Genomic DNA, 17,547 nt, shown 5'->3' with positions numbered 1-17,547 from the left:
CCTCTCGAACTCTTGGCCCTTGGCCCTGGCCCAACGGGTTCAATGGGAAAGACAGAACTGCATTAGCAGTTTCCAGGTAGCAAAATTTCGTAGAAAAACCGTTAAAAAACGGTTGATGAATAGTTGATAATAAAATGAAACGTTATTGACTCGTTGAGCATGTCCGGCTAAGGAACGCGCTAAAAACGGTTGATAAAACGTTCCTTTAAACTAAATTCTAAGCAATTTTGAACATTTTTAGAGTAACGTAAAATGAACTATATTTTCGGAACGTTTTTTAAGCTATTTTAAAACCGTTATATTAACGTTTAAATTGATTTAATATCGGGTACATTATACAAATAAGCTTTAAAATTGTATAGGATTTAGAGCTCGCATCTCCAAATTGAAGTAAAATATCTTTAGCTGAAACTGCATACCTTCTGTTTAACGATTTGGGACATCAATATTTTCCATTTGGCAATATATGATACCATAAAAGCCTAAAATAGTACAAAACAAATTAAATTTAAATAAAGTTCCATGTATGTTTCGATCAGAATCTGGTTATTTTGAGATTCAACAAAGTCTTACATATTTAAGCTCATTCCTCAAGCTGCAGGTCAACTGAAAATTGTGATGCATTAAGGTCTGCGTTGAGCCGAGCTCATCGGACTCACCGATTACTAATTGTTGACATCGGTTTCCTACTGTTACTCACCGAAGTCATCGGCTAGAAAAGTCGGTTTTTCCGATGACTGACGTCATTACTGACGTAAAACTACTATAAAAGCCACGCCGATTTAAAAAACACCGATGACTGAATAAAAGCGTTCTGCAACTTACGACTTTATTATGACGAAAAAGCTCATCGTTGGAAAATATCAAATCCATCGGGGTTTTTTCCGGTTGACTACTATACTGAACGTACCCAAGATATCAATTTTCTACAATTTACAATCTACATTAAAGTTTATAAATTGACCAATTAAATTTAAATGAAATACCCTATATATATATTTTCCAAGAGCTGATAACAGACTAAAGCCAAGTGGTTTTAGGATTCTAGTTTAAAATCAACTCATTTTTTCTATCTTTTAGCTAGATAGACATTTCAAATAAATAAAAATTACAGTTGAAATCCTGATAAAAGGTCATATGTAATTTTCTTGAATTATTTTTAAATAATAAGATGTAGACATGGCTATTTTTTACCATATAAGCAAATAAACTTAGCAACATCTTCCAAAAAATATATAGAACAGGTAATTTTACCTTCCCTCGCTATAACATTAAAATATTGTAAAATCACCCCCAAAAGTTAATAATATTATCCTATATCTAACCAAATTTAAATGAAATAACCTTTATGTTCCTTAAGAGCTGTTAAAAGACTAAAACGAAGCCGTGGGTAGATGCTCACTCTTGTAATCCCAGGCGTCCGGGAGGCAGAGTTTGTGGAAAGCCGTGTGAGGACGACCACTAATCCCCCAAACGGGTGGTTGTCATACTTCCGCCACGGGTGTCCCAACCCTATCCCCAAGTATCCCCCCGTTGGCGTGGCCGTAACACATATCTCGCACCTGATTAATCAAATGGACGAGCGGACTGTATTGTCCCACCCGTCACAATGGCGCATAACGAGCTTCTAAAAAAAGACTAAAACCAAGTGTAGTAAGAGGTAAAGTATGAATATAACAAGATCAAGTATGAGTATAGTAAGACCAAGTATGAATATAGCGAGTGGTAAACGAATTTTGTCTGGTTTGGAGTGCCATAAAATACCACTACTTTCATCGTTTCTTTACTAACTCGGTGAAGCGGAGAGCGAACCGAAAGATTCACCTGTCTAGCACTAAGCACCGGGCTCTCGCAGTTCGGCGCGATCCGCTACGAGGACAGTGTCAGGCGGAAAGTTTGACTGGGGCGGTACAAATGTCAAAAGGTAACGCAAGTGTCCTAAGGCGAGCTCAGCGATGACAGAAACCTCGCTTAGAACAAACGGGCAAATGCTGGCTTGATCTTGATTTTCAGTTTGAATACGGACCGCGAAAGCGGGCCGTATCGGTCCTTTTGACTTTAAGAGTTTTAAGCAAGAGGCGTCAGAAAAGTTACCACAGGGATAAATGGCTTGTGGCGGCCAAGCGTTCATAGTGACGTCGCTTTTTGATCCTTCGATGTCTGCTCTTCCTATCATTGCAAAGCAGAATACGCCAAGCGTTAGACTGTTCACCCACTAATAGGGAATGTGAGCTGGGTTTAGACCGTCGTGAGACAGGTTAGTTTTACCCTACTGTTGACATGTTGTTGCGATAGTAATTCTACTCAGTACGAGAGGAAACGCAGGTTCGGACACCTGGTACATAAGCTTGGTCGAGCGGCTAGTGGTGTAAAGCTACCATCCGTAGGATTATAACTGAACGCCTCTGAGTCAGCAGCCTGTCTAGTCGCTGCAATGATATCGTTCGTGCCTTTTGCGTTTGTGGGGTACGCTAGTCAAGATGCGTTTTGGCGCGGTTTCGGCACGGTCTCGGCGAAAAAGCATTTTTAATATAAGCATTGCAAAGCTGGCAGAATTTCGCGGCTTTGGCTTGTTGGTTTTTATCTTCGGAGAAACGTTATGGCACCAAATCGTCCGTAGACGACTTGGGTACCGGTCGGGGTGTTGCACTTAATAGAGCAGCCACCATACTGCGATTTATTGAGACTCATCCTCTGACTGGAGGGCTTGTAACCTCGATGGAGGTTCTGAATCTTAACTTTTTGTAACTAAATTCGGCTACGGGGAAGAGTTAACTTGTATTTAATGCGGACTTGTTTCACTAGAGTTTTTTGAATATTTAATTTAGGTTATGATATGTCATGAGCCTTTACAAGTGCCAGAGTCAATTTGGTTTTTTATTAAGTTTGAAAGGGCCTTGATCGAAGTTTTAACAACTAAATTAATCAGCAAGCTTTGCAATGCTCATTTTTAAAGTATATTCGGCTACGGGGAAGAGTTAACTTGTATTTAATGCGGACTTACTACAATTCTCTTATAAATTACCTACATATCTTGTACTCTGCATGCATTCGGGGTAATACTTCATTATTTATTTCGTTTCTTTTATTTAGACTTGAGAAACGAAAAATAAGAGCTCTCGAGAACATATAGAAACATAATTTAAATCAATAAATGTATTGAATATTTACCAAATTTAAGATAACTGCTCTCACGTATTTATTTCAGTGTTCTGTAATTCAACGGAAAATGTTTACAAACTTAATATATCTACGAACAAAGGACTCATTTTTTTAAACGAGGCTAAAGCTCATGTTATGACTAGAATACGAGTATATTTTAATTTATTTAAATCACTAAATGTATTGAATATTTACCAACTTTTAGATTACTGCTGTAATATTCCGTACTTTTCATTCTCTGTTCTAATATACGTTTAAGCTTAATCTATTGAAAATTAAAGGAGACGTGCACGAGTCCGCGCTAAAAGGAGAGGCACGTGTAAAAAGGCAGTTAGAAAATGGTACCTTTGACGGAGCGGTGGATAATAAATTTCTTATACCTAAAACTTGCATAAATTATAAAACCAATAACTCTAGCATCTTAAATCTTTTGCTTCTAAAGCCCGTGACAAAACACGCACCAACTTTTCAAAGCACTCCTCAACAAACGAACTTTTCAAACAATGACTCTGCAACCGACCAATTTTCCACCATTTTCCGTATAAGAAAATCGCAATGACGTTGGCACCAGATGGGAAAAGTATCTCAACCGATTTAATACGTTTCTCATTGCGTATGACATTAACGATCCAGCCCGCAAGAAGAATCTCCGATACCTTGCCCATCCCACCACCTCCACAACCGCCAGCCCTTGCTCTTAATGCATTCGACGCTACAGTTCAAATACTCAATGATCATTTTTTACCCCGCCGTAACACCACTTACGAAATTTTCAAGTTCAGAGTTGCGCTAACGTGAGTCTGGTTGTATCGACGAATACCACACTCGTCTACGATCATGGTCCAAAACCTGTGGATTTGCCGATCCCGACGTGGAGATTCTACGTCATATAATACAAACTTGCACTTCACGACACCTACGTCGAATCGCTCTTCGTGATCTTGCCATCACATTAGATGAACTCTTGACAACTGCTAGGTCCTATGAACAAGCTGACGAACAAGCGACAAAGATTGAAAATCAGGAATCGTCAAACATCATTTCATCACGCAGCTCCGTTGATACGATTCGCCGTAACGCCCCACGCCAGCTTGAATCACACTCTAGCCGTCCCACTGCTACCCCGCAAAGTACTACAATTTCACGACGAGCTCAACCAGTGAAGACACGTCAAACTTACCCGTCACGGAGCTCTCATCTTAGCTGCTACAATTGTGGAGGTCAGTTTCCCCATCAACGTGGACGATTTGGCTGCCCTGCGCCAACCGAGCAGTGCTCGTGGTGTGGACGCTACGGTCATTTTGAAGGTTTTTGTCGAACAAAACAAATGGAAATGAAACAACACGACACTAAATACACCACTACCGAAATCCACCAAATTTACACCGAGCAACCGGACACTCATTCACTTATATACCCTAACATCATTTTCTGATTCCGGTATTAGCAAGCCATTCTACCCTATTTTACCTCAGTTGGATAGATCAGACAGACAGACACAATCTAATACAGATATTCAACGTTGGAGGTACGAATATGAAAGCGCTAATTGACACTGGAGCCTGTGTTAACATTATGAACTATGACACTTATCAAAGTTTAAAAACCCGACCAGTTCTAACGTCATCGAACATTCGGGTCTTTCCATTCGCGTCAAGGGAATCACTTCCTCTACTGGGGAAATTTTCATCCCAACTAACCTACCAAACACGATCATCCGAAGCAAAGTTTCACGTTTTACACCCTGAGAAGACAGCGTATAATATAATTGGTGCGTCCACCCTTCAAAGATTAAATTTACTCCCGGATCTCATGAACTTATCCGCCTCGTTGAAATCTCCCCAAGAAAGTAACTGGACAACGCTCATAAACGAATATCAACAACTCTTCAGTGGAATTGGCAAAATGGTCAATTTTAAAGCGCATCTACATATTGATCCGTTTGTCTCACCAGTCGCGGTTAATCATCAACGAATACCATTCCATCTTAGAGAACAAGTCAAACAAGAAATTCAAGAACTCGAACGTGAGGACATTATTGAGCGGGCAGTCGGTCCTACAACCTGGCTATCTCCGTTGGTCTTAGTTCCGAAAAAACCAAGTAAAATTACTCAATCTCAAAAAAAACGAAGAAGCAAATGAAAATGAAGGACCACACCTTAACGGCGAATCTCATACCGGCTTACTAACTCCGAATTTCTGTAAACGAGTTGGTTTTGACATGCGCATTCCAAATACCGCGATTAAACGAGAACGGCACACTCCACCAAAAATGGAAGACCTCATATATAACATCAACGGAATGACCGTTTTCTCCAGTTTAGACTTGAACATGGGGAACCACCAGATCGAATTAGATGAAACATCGCGTGAAATAACTACCTTCTCGACTCATATGGGCCCATTTCGATATAAAAGGTTAGCGTTCGGAATAAATTCCGCAGCAGAAATATTTCAGAAAGCGATCGAAAATATCATTAGGGATATTCCGAACACAATTAATATGAGCGACGACATACTCATTGGTGGACGTGATGTGACAGATCACGACTTGAAACTTTCAGAAGTGCTAAAGAGAATATCATCCTCTGGTCTTACATTAAACAAGAACAAATGCGATTTTGCGAAGCCGGAAATGATCTTCTTTGGACATATTTTTGGGGCGTATGGCGTCAAGACTGATCGAAAAAAAATTGAAACTCTTCAAATACTACCATCACCTCGTAACATCACTGAGCTCCGTAGTTTTTTAGGTTTGGCCAATTATTGCGCTCGATTCGTACCCAACTTTGCAACTCTCACCGAACCCTTACGACACTTACTTAAAAAGACTACTGAATTTATTTGGACTCAAACACACCAGACAGAACTCGACCGAATAAAGACCTTACTCAACACGACAGTGACGGACAAGATAATATTGTCGCATTTGCAAGCAAATCATTATCCGCCACTGAACAATGGTATTCGCAAATCGAACGTGAAGCTCTAGGCATTGTCTACGGTTGTGAACATTTCAATTTATACCTCAATGGCTCTACTTTCACAGTTCTCACTGACCACAATCCGTTAGTTGCCATCTTTAATAACCCCCGCACATTAACATCAAATCGCATACAACGCTGGATCCTTCGCCTGCAACACTACAAATTTCGAGTTGCTTACCAGCTCGGCAAGAATAACCCCGCTGATTATATGTCCCGACATCCGGTCATGTCAACTCAGCCAAATGCGAACGATTACAGTCTCGACGCAATGGATCTCACCGATTTTGGTGCAATTTCAATGTCGGATGTTGTTACCGCCACAGCTAACGACTCGATACTACCCAAAGTTAAAGAAGCCATCTACGATTCGAAATTATGGGACAGTTACAACCCGACGGCCACGGACAAGAAAGCTTGGAACGCTTATAAAAAACTTCGACTTGAACTCTCAGAAACCCAAGGCTATGTCTTTCGAGGAAATAGAATTATTCTACCAAACGCACTCATTGAACAAGCCATAAGTATTGCCCATAAAGGGCATCCTGGAATCGTTCGCACTAAACAAATATTACGTGACAAAATATGGTTTCCAGGAATAAATGAACACGTTGGTTTAAAAGTCGGTAAATGCATAGCCTGCCAAGCAAATGACCGTTTTGCCCGACCGTCCATGGCATTCTGTGGCCGTTGACCATTTTGGCCCAACGCCATCTGGAAATTATATTTTGGTGGTGGCCGACGAATATAGCCGTTACCCTGTTGTTGCCACAGTACCTTCTACATCATCCCATATCAACATTACAGTGTTACGAAATATCTTTTCCATGTTCGGAATTCCGACCAACGTCAAAACGGATAATGGGCCTCCGTACAACAGTAATCAATTTCAGGTCTTCGCGACCGAATACGGGTTCAATCACAACAAAGTGACGCCGAGATGGCCACCGGCTAATGGCTTAATTGAACGACAAATGCCAATGCTCGCCAAAACCATTCGAACCGCCCATCTAGACCGTACAAACTGGGAAGATGTCTTGCCAAATTACTTGATGAACTTCAGGGCATGTTCTCATCCAACAATAGGACAACCACCAGCACTCCTATTCTTTAACCGTCCAATTGAAACAAAACTACCTGCAATTTTACCATCTTCCCCTTTCGATAAGGTGGTACGTGAAAAGGATAAGGAAGGAAAACTACAAATGAAGAACTACTCTGATGATAAACGAAAATTATTTCCACACACCATTAGAGTTGGCAACCGTGTCCTGCCGAAACTATTACAACGCAACAAGTTCAATCCCCTATACGACCCACATCCTTGGAGAGTCATTGAAGTGCATGGCTCGAGTATTACTATACAAAAGGAAAAAGGCTAAAACGAAATTGCTCACTGTTGAAACCCATAAATTGCGGTGAGCCAAAAACAACACGTGGAAAAGACACCTCACTTGTGATTTATAACAATATTTTCGAGACTTATCACAAACCACATCGAGTAGATTAACCACCAAGGGTACAACCAATTAACGCCCCACAAGGGCACAGCTACTAAATGACCCACTGATGGCACGGCCAATCAACGTTCCACCGAGGGGGCAGTCAGTCAACGTTCCACCGAGGGTGCAGTCGCCAAACGCCATACAGTGGCCTTACAATCTTCGCCCAAGCGAAGTTATCAAACCACCGGATCGTTTCCAACCGTGATCACATTTCATACATCAATTTGAAAACTATAACAACACAAAATTCCATCTTTTATTTTGTTTTGCAAAGGGAGAAATGTAATATTCTGTTCTTTTCATGAACGTTTGATAATAAATTTCTTATACCTAAAACTTGCATAAATTATAAAACCAATAAGTTTAACTAGTATCAAATCCACATAGAAAAACGGAAGACACGATAACTGCTCTCACGTATTTATTTCAGTGTTCTGTAATTCAACGGAAAAATTTAACAAACTTAATATATCGACGAACAAAGGACTCATTTTTTTAAACGAGGCTAAAGCTCATGTTATGACTAGAATACAAGTATAAAACTGTATTTAACATAAATATACCAACATTTATTGTGTTTTTATGGTCCAATCTAGTCGAATTTATCTTAATAAATCTCTATTTTGTAAGTTTGATTAGCAATTATTCAAAAATATTTGAACTTACCTCAATTTACGCTACATCGCACCAATTCACCCAAAAATACCAAAAGTTTCCCAATTTACATATTTTTATTAAATTCGAATTTTTTTGGAAAATTTTTGTTTGTTTTTAAACATGTGTTTTTCCCATGATAAATCACAAAGATAAATTTGGATTTGGTATTGTCAAAACCCTATTCGGTGAAAGCCGTCGAACGACCGCTAATGTTTTTCTGAACACGATGCGCTTTGAGCCCTCGTTTAAGAATTCTTTAGCGGTACGTTGTTACCTGATTGATCCTGCCAGTAGTCATATTCTTGTCTCAAAGACTAAGCCATGCATGTCTAAGTACATGCCGAAATAACGTGAAACCGCAAATGGCCCATTAAATCAGTTATGGTTTCTTAGATCGAACATTTTACTTGGATAACTGTAGTAATTCTAGTGCTAATACATGCAGCAGAGCTCCGACCTTCGGGAACTTGCGCTTTTATTAGACCAAGACCAATCGGGCTTCAGCCCGTTTAATATGGCGACTCTGTATAACTTTGGGCAAATCGCACGATCTTGTATCGGCGATGTTTCTTTCAAGTGTCTGCCTTATCAACTTTCGATGGTAGGCTATGCGCCTACCTCGGTCATTACGGGTAATGGGGAATCAGGGTTTGATTCCGGAGAGGGAGCCTGAGAAACGGCTACCACATCCAAGGAAGGCAGCAGGCGCGCAAATTACCTACTCCGGCACGGGGAGTAAGTGACGAAAAATAATAATACGGGACTCTTTTGAGGCCCCGTAATTGGAATGAGTACACTCTTAGTCCTTTCACGAGGATCCATTGGAGGGCAAGTCTTGTGCCAGCAGCCGCGGTTATTACAGCTCCAATAGCGTATATTAAAGTTGTAGCGGTAAAAAAGCTCGTAGTTGAATCTCAGTATGGTTTTTTTAAGGTATAGTTCTGTTCGAATCCGAAACCCAAATACAATATAAAGCAAATGGATCAATCGTAGTTTTCAAAAACATATATTGCTTGAAATCGGGTATCAGCCTAAGTTGATAATAAAGATAAGTATGACACCTATTCATCCAATGTAAATTCTTTAATGGTAGTCTGTTTCGCTAATGACAACGTAAACTATTACGTACCGACGGACTGAAAAATCTCCCTCCATGAAGACCCGTAAATCGACGCCGTTTTCTAGGGGAGGGAAAAACAGGAAATTGGTCAAGCATTCCCCTCACCCTTAAGGTTTTTTCAGGAACGCCGATGCGGCGTGAAAGTCTCACGGTGAACACAAATCTGGTTTACTTTCTTAAATCGACTTTCTTTTTACCGCGCTTTTTTCAAAGATTGTTTTGCTCTTTGTGCTGTTCGATACTTGGATATAAGTCAATTTCAAAAGGTAATTTACATTTTCGTTATATTTTTAATACAATTTTAGAAATATCATTATATTTTAATAGAATTTTAGAAATTAGTTTAAATAAAAAAATTACAATAATTTCGGCGATTTTAAAAGTTACTTGAACGGAAAGTTTTAACAAATTAAAACAACGTTGGTTTTATTTATAATAGGTAATATTATGCAATTCACTTTGACTAAGAATGTATTTATTTATATTAAGGTATAAATAAATACATTCTTGCTTTGACCTACCGATTAAAGATGTCGATTTTAGTAAAAATATCTTAGCAAGAATTTATTTATTTATACTCAGGGAGAATGAATATGTCGATATTATTTTTTAGCGTTTCTCCATTACCACCCGTTGGGGGCCCCGGTATGCTCTTCCCGTATGAAGTGGGGCACAAATGGTAAAAGGTTTCCTATATATGGAAATGTTGGTGTTATTTTCCCATATGTCGATTAATGTGTCTAGGATATGAATAGTTTTTTATCATTGGAACCGTACTCTATTGTAAAACTTATACACTGGTTGAATCAATTTAGGGCGTTAAAAAGAGATGAAATTTTTTTACTTCACCCTTCCAAATAATAAACGTGTCATCATCATATCGTATCCAGAGACGCAAGTCTGCATACAGGGTATTAAAAAAGTCTAGTTCAAAGATAATCATGAAGATTTCGCAGAGAATCGGCGATAGTGGTGAGCCCAAAGCTAGGCCTCGTGTTTGTTTATAGTAGTGTCCATCGAAAGTGAAAAAAAGACAACTCACACATAGTTCGGTTAAATTTATCAGGTCGTGGCCTATTGAGGCTTCTATATTGTTTTTGATGACGATTCTTTCAAGGGCTGTTAGGGCTTGGTCCACTGGGATGCTGGTAAACAATATCTAATGACATAATTTGGTCGTTGGGGTCACAGGTAAAGTTCTTAATTCTGTCCGCGAATTCAATCGAGTTGCGCACGCTATAAATGTGGTCTTGGATTTACACATTAATTAGAGATCTCGGCCCAGCCCAGAAATATTAAAATTTTGGTTCTGTATCCGATAAAGTGTTGTTAATTTACGCTGTACATGCTTAGTTTTACCCCTCCTCTTGTTAAAGTATCGTAATGTATATGCTCGACGGTGTACATTTACACTTAAAAAAATTCTAACAACTGCGCCCCTTAGCGGAAATAAGTAAAGTAGAACTAAAGGTCTACCAATATCATTTGAATTTAAGTAAACAATGCTACCCCGAAAAATGGACAATATTAGATCGCACGATTTACAATGAAATTAAGCAGATTAGAGAGACCCAAAAAGTAAAATTCAACAAAAAACTACAATGGCTTACGGCTAAAAAATTAAAATCAGGAGAAAAATCGGTCCCAATATTTGAAACCAGACTACCAAATCTGGACAACCCCAAAATAATAAACATCTCTAACACCACTTTAACTGAAGAAGAAGAAAGGTACTTCGAAATAGTCATAGGCTTCTCCCGTCACACAAAAACTCCGGATTTTTTATACATTATCAACCCCATTGAAACGACCCTAAAATTTGCAAAATTTGACAACTCTAACAAGACATTTGGACGTCTTATAACGTCCAAGGGACGTCTATCCCGGTTTTTCGGACGTCCCATGGACCAATACCAGATCCCGGCGCGCTGTCCATCGGACGCCCAAGGGACGCTATTGCGTTTGCTGGGAAGCTGCTGTTTTTATTTCAAAATGAAGAGAATTCATAGTCATAAGGATTTTTAAAATATCTGTCTAAGTGTAATTTGTGCCAATGAAATTTCGCCATCAAATATGCTAATAACGACGCAATTAAAGCTATTGTGGAATGTTGTTTATATGTTCTGCGTGGCAATGTGAAACTGTCAGATGATCATAAGATGCGATTGAAGCGACATTGTCAAATTTTGCGGAAGATATCAAAACCGAATACAATGACAAAACAGAAAAATATTATTTTACAGAGGGGTGGGTTTTTACCGTTACTCTAAGCACTTCTTCTTTCAATTGTGAGCAGTGTAGCTGGTGTAGCTATAAGTAGAACTATTAAAACTGGCTAGAAAGATGATTATGGTTCCCGAGGAAGTTTATCGACGGTTGAATTTGCAACCGAAACTCGGCGAAAACTTGGATAACAAAACTGTTTTAAATAATCAGAATATTAATCAGTCACAAAAGGAGAGTTGTATAACCACGTTTTACAAACGAAACAAAAGGACTAAGAAGGCAAAAATCGTTGAAGAACCAAAAAGAAAGATTCTCATCTGTCATTGCTTTGTACAAGTGGTCTGAAAGAAACAGTAAAATTGAATGGTCTTCTAGCGGCGAACTTATTTAGAAAGGACGTCCTATAGTTAGATCGAATATCATTGACATTTTAGACGAATCTGTTAAAGGACATACAACCAAACAAAAAAACACAACACTTAGGATAGATCAGTTTTAAGAATTGCTTAAAAATGAAAATGTACCCAAAACTCTTTTTAAAAATAAATTTCCATCTCCATTGGTAATGTTGTCCCTACTTAAAACCTAAATGAATCGGGAAGGGTTCCCCAAACTGAGAAACCGAATGACTCGGAAGGCGAACACTATTTTGATTTACTGCAAAGTCCCGAGTCCATGGATGGAAACTGCTTATTGAATTGGATGAAATTGATAGAAATAATATTATCTTATATTGCGTGTCATTTTCTTTCGCTTACGTTTTTGACTTCAACATGGAAGGAAGCATCGACCCCACTCATACTGGGTTGCTAACCTCTATCTGTTTCTTATTTAAAATCAGCTAAAGTTATAACGGCCTTTTTGCTATTATTTATTATTATCGTTTTTGAGCTATTTGAGTTCGCGTACTGGTATCACGAACGGAAACTGAACTGTACGATGAATGTATAGGCTTGAGTAAATATACTTTAGTGTAAAAGACCCCGGATGTTATGGTGGAATACAAGGTCTTTATTGGGTCTTAAAGTTTCCATAAATGAGGTTCAGGAATTTCCAAAACGTCAGGATACGTATACTTTACACAAGCCGATAAAACATAAATTCAGAAGAAACAAAACAATCGTATATGGAATAGACGAACAATGGCAAATTGACCTGGTAAACCTGCAAGATATTAAACGACATTATAACGGTTTCCGATACCTATTATATTCTATAGACGTATTTAGCTTACCAAGGATAAAAAAGGAACGACCATACTTAAGGCTTTAAAATCAATCTTGGAATCAGGTCGAAAACCAAAGATTTTACAATTAGACAACGAGAACGAATTCCTTTGCAAGGAGGTACAACGGGAATTAAAACGTCAAGGCATCAAGTTTTTCGCTACCCATTCTTAAGTGAAAAGTAGCATCGTAGAGCGGTTTAACGGCACCTTGAAAAGCCGTATGCACCGTTATTTCACGCAAAACAATACGCATAAATACATACATTTACTGGAAATAATGACTACTAATGACGACGGGCGAAATATTAGCTCTAGAGTCAAGTTATATTACAACAAACCAAACTGTCGTGTAATTGTTGAACTTAATAAAATGAACAAAATTTATTTCCCCCGTGAAATTGCCGTCATATTAGGGTTCACGAGAATACGAAACAAAGATGTTACCGTGGCTACGTCAACGACGGCTCCTTTCAGTTGCGATATGGACGCTGGGTTTTAATCTCTGTTCATATACTCGGACATCATACAAAGTCGATCGGTTGGAGATTCAGATGTTCCCTTATTACGTATTATAAGTATTCAAGGAAAAGACTGAGACACTTTCACGACCACATTATTCGCCTATAGAGAAAAACAATTTTCAAACTATTGAAATTAATATTTTGAGTGAAATGGGTCAGCCTGTACATTTCGAACGAGGAAAAGTTCACGTCACTCTTCATTTTAGACCCCGAAGAACATGGACTTCTCTATAAAATCAGGTGTAAAATCTTTCTTCTACTCATTTGTGGCTAGCGAGTCAAAGGATTGACATGTCTCTACGTATTTTAGATACGTTTTTGTAAACGACTATAATAATTTTTACTTAAATCAAATTGGACACGGATCAATTCCGGTACACCGTGGAGTCGCTGTGCAAAGAGGATATGGTCTTCGAAATATATTGGCATCGGCATTTCGGTCTGCCATGCCCTTACTCAAAAAGGGAGCTACAGTCCGTGGTCGAAAAATTGTAAATACCGTAGCAAGGTGGTTATCGGATTTGTAGACCAGAATGCGTATTTGGGAGACAACAAAATGTCACCTTTTAACTTAAAAATGTTTTCGCTAACTCAAATTGCCCTATACCTTGACGGTAGTAGCGTCCCAGCAAAACTATTAAATCCTAATTTCAAAGAGATGTTGTTTATGCGATCATACGCTAATCTTTTTCTTAAAACTGGTCAAGGGAATATTGACGAAGGAAATTTTATTGACCGTGATTAATTCGCCAATGGAAATACCCTTTTCGTATTCGACTCGACTCCCGATTAGAGATCGGCGTTTGAATAAGAAATTATCCAATTATTTATTTTTATTCAAAGCCGCAAATTATCCAAAAAATATACGAAAAAACTGATTATTTTTACATGTGAAATCGTTGTTTATTTGTGAAAAATGGTCATAAAAAACAGTCAACCAAACTTTTTATGGTTTATCGAAATTTTGCCAGTTTATTTATTCGTTCCGCTGACCTCTACTCCCGATCTCAACGTAAGTTCAACTGAAGGTTTCAACCTGGTAAAGAACGGGAGCCGTCTACAGTTAGCGGGATTTACTATTTCGAATATCAATCTTTAGTCGAGATCGATTAGAACAAGAACAGAGCAGTTTTATACGATCAAAGTTCATGATGGACTAGCAACAACTTGTAAACATACTCAAGAACGACCCGTATACCAAATATTTGTTTAGAGGAGTTTTCCCTGCCGATAAACTTACCAAGAATGTGAAAATTGTTCAGAGGAGTTTTCCCAGCCGATAAACTTACCAAGACTGTGAAAAAAGTATCTTTCACTTTAAATCTTGAACACTGACACGTCCAAAAGGAAAATATTGGTGTTTGATATATTTCTCAAGGTCGCTCAATTGAACCTTCTTTGAGAGTATCGGGAACAGCCCTGATTTGTTTAAATTTAACTAATTTATAGAGCGAAACAGCATAACTGTGACGTATAATTCTGATATATTACAAAGAAATTCTAGTAAGACTTCTTGTGTAGGGGAATAAAATTGTTTAGTATATTAGAAAGATTTTCTGAAAACCGAAATGTAAACGATCGTATGATATCTGAATTCATGTATAAGAAATACCATAAGTGGTATTACTCTAAGTACCCAAGACGCGCTGTTCTCTGGGACGTGTTCTCCCACTTTTAGTGAAGTCAGCACGTGAGGTGGTTCAGGGGGCCGTTGAGAGCGCGAAAAATCATCGAGAGAATCGAAGAGAGAAATATTTGAATTTTATTTCGGGTAGTGGCGCCCACTAGTGTGCCAAACGAGAATTAACGGGTCGGAGGGTTAGGCCCACGCAGTATTTTTACCAGCCTTCGGTTAGGCCGTTTCTTTTGTATAGGAGATTTTGGGGGAAAGAATATTTAAAACCATCCCCCTCTCCGCGAATCGACCCGAGCCTCGGGAATCGAGAGGAAACTCGAGAGACTTTCGTTTTTTCTTCCCCTTCGGTTTTCGAGCACTAAAGCGTAAGCCTGCCGCGGCTATGGTTAGCATTCATTTTAGTAGCAGGTATAGATTTTACTATTTTAGAGAGAGAGAGTTTGGCACATGGACAGGCATGGCCCCTTTCAAAGTTGGGTACTAAGAGTAATACCACTTATGAAAAAACCCAATAAATTTCTTATAAAAATATTTTGTTATGTTTTATTACGATAATGCCCATGGACGAGCGTCAAAAATATAAATTTGCTATCACAGGGGTTCAAACACAATTTGTTCGGGCGCACAGTTGTCACAATATGTTTATTACTGAAAATCCTTTACATGTTCGCGACCGTTAGGTTATTAGAGAAAACCACGGTGCTCTGCGTACCGGACTGGCTTACGCACCACGCGCTTTCACGACTTTCTCTCGCCTTTTAATAAAAACAAATTTGAATATTCTAAACATTGATTTTTATTCACTCTCCAATTGAACAGTTGAAAGATGTATTCTTCTTGACTAGAAACTTTCCGAATTCTAATGTTTATCCACTCTGGTCGCTCGACTTTATATACTTAGTTATTGCGCCATTGAGTCAACAATTTTAAGCTTTCCTTTTTTAAATTCTTTAAAGTCAAAAAACATAAAAATGTAATGTTTGAAATTATCTATTATCCATTGGTTTTCAGAAACTTACCATTCGGCTGTACACCAACTAATTATTGCGTCACCCTCGGCGGTGCAGGCTTGGCTGTTCACCGCCGGGTGGCGGCCTTCCACTGCACCTTTTAGGATTGACCAGGGGGAGCAGTGGTCTTCCATTGTATACCCGCGGGAGGTCGCCTTCCACTGCACCTTTTAGGATTGACCAGGGGGAGCAGTGGTCTTCCATTGTATACCCGCGGGAGGTCGCCTTCCACTGTGCCTTTTGGGATCCGCTCGAAGACTCTACTAATCAGTTATTTTACCTTGAATCGCTAAATGTACGGTTTTATCTAAAATATTTTTTCTTAAGTGGGAGGCGGAAAGCTCAATCTTAATAACCTGTACATTCTAAATCCTACGTTACTCTTTGTTATTTATTGCACTTTGACTGTCCATGCTGCTTTTAAAGATTTGACGTAACTTATTAGCATGAACTTTAAATTTTAAAATATTAACAGCTAAAAATGTTTGATTTTCTAAGCTTATTGAGATGGAAAGCCGATTTTTACATCTACTTGTTAACAATTAAAATCCATCTTAAAAAGAATTTTTTCATTTTTGACTATGAATGATCAATATTTAACGTTCTATTGGGTCGAGAAGTAATTGGTAAGGGAATTTGAGTCCCACCCAACAGGAGTGCGAACGAAAAACTATACCTTTAAACAGCTGGTCAAAGAGATCATTTGTTTTGTAGCCTACGTGCCAGCTGAGAAAGTCGGTTATTTGTTTTTGAATACGGAAGAAGTTAAGATGAAAAATCCAATAGAAAATACACGTGGTTCCAGATAATTTCAAATGCATTTTCTTCAAAATCGAAACAATCAAAGAAGGCAGAGTATGTCAGTTAGATGTTTACGGTAGTGTTATTCTTACTTTAAATATTCGTGAATGTCAACTTTATATTCAATTTATGTAATAGAGCGATACACGTAACTACATAACGGTGGTGTTACGTTATCTTGTAAGATGGGCGAAAATCAGCTTTATATTAGGTAAAAGAACGTTAAAGTAACTACCTTAAGACTGTGTTATTTTCAATTTGCACGTATGTCAATGCCAGCTTTGTATCTAGAGTTTATAAATATTATTACATGTAACTACATTACCACGGTGTTATTATCAGTTTAAAGTTGCGTGAATGTCAACTTTATATTCAATTTATCTAAAAGAGCGTAAAGCCTGGTTTAAACTTGGCGATTTTTGGGTGATAAAACATGGCGTCGACGGAAAATGATGGATGTTTTCCGTCGACGCCGGACGCAAATACCGTTGTTTTTCGGCTTTGTGTCGCGAAATTTATTTCTGTTTTTGCCGCTCGGTTGGGCTATTCTGCTCGCGTTCAACCAATCAAAATTTATCACAGTCTGGTCACGTGGTTAGGGAGAAGGCCTCGTTGGAAAGTTAAACGAAGAGTGCCCTCGTGAACTCGTAATTATTAAAATAGTCTTAACTTTAAAATAACCAAAATGAGTAAAGTA

At 38.5% G+C, this 17,547-nt stretch overlaps 2 pseudogenes; both read left to right on the top strand.

The window, feature by feature from the left end:
- Window positions 1-1,654: 1,654 nt before the first annotated feature.
- LOC149933835 (large subunit ribosomal RNA) lies at window positions 1,655-2,709 on the top strand (annotated as a pseudogene).
- Window positions 2,710-8,582: 5,873 nt separating this feature from the next.
- LOC149933834 (small subunit ribosomal RNA) lies at window positions 8,583-9,380 on the top strand (annotated as a pseudogene; the record flags this gene model as incomplete).
- Between the last annotated feature and the right edge of the window lie 8,167 nt (window positions 9,381-17,547).

The sequence above is a fragment of the Leiobunum rupestre genome, chromosome 8 (genome assembly GCF_980474605.1).
Source record: "Leiobunum rupestre chromosome 8, qqLeiRupe1.1.hap1, whole genome shotgun sequence".
Taxonomy (NCBI): Eukaryota; Metazoa; Arthropoda; class Arachnida; order Opiliones; family Sclerosomatidae; genus Leiobunum; species Leiobunum rupestre.
This window is presented reverse-complemented; position numbering and strand designations above follow the sequence as displayed.